The sequence below is a fragment of the Gavialis gangeticus genome, unplaced genomic scaffold (assembly GCF_001723915.1).
Source record: "Gavialis gangeticus isolate Ggan-Ray unplaced genomic scaffold, GavGan_comp1, whole genome shotgun sequence".
Classification (NCBI taxonomy): Eukaryota; Metazoa; Chordata; order Crocodylia; family Gavialidae; genus Gavialis; species Gavialis gangeticus.
This window is the reverse complement of record NW_017729016.1, coordinates 462,063-462,264: the sequence shown is the minus strand read 5'-3', so window position 1 is coordinate 462,264 and position 202 is coordinate 462,063.

Sequence of the window (202 nt, the reverse complement as noted above, 5' to 3'; positions counted from 1 at the left end):
ATGAATTTGAATGCTCCTGGCATGGAGGACTTTGGCTGGGTGATGTTTAGGACAAGGTGTGTGTGAAAGTACAGGAGAAAAAGGGGCAGCATGCTGAAAGACAGAGGGGCAGCTTCAGCATAGGCCACAAAAACACTGGTCTGAAGCTCTAGGATAAGGATAGAGAAGGACATTTTGGTTTTGGGGTGCTGGCTGAAAGAGG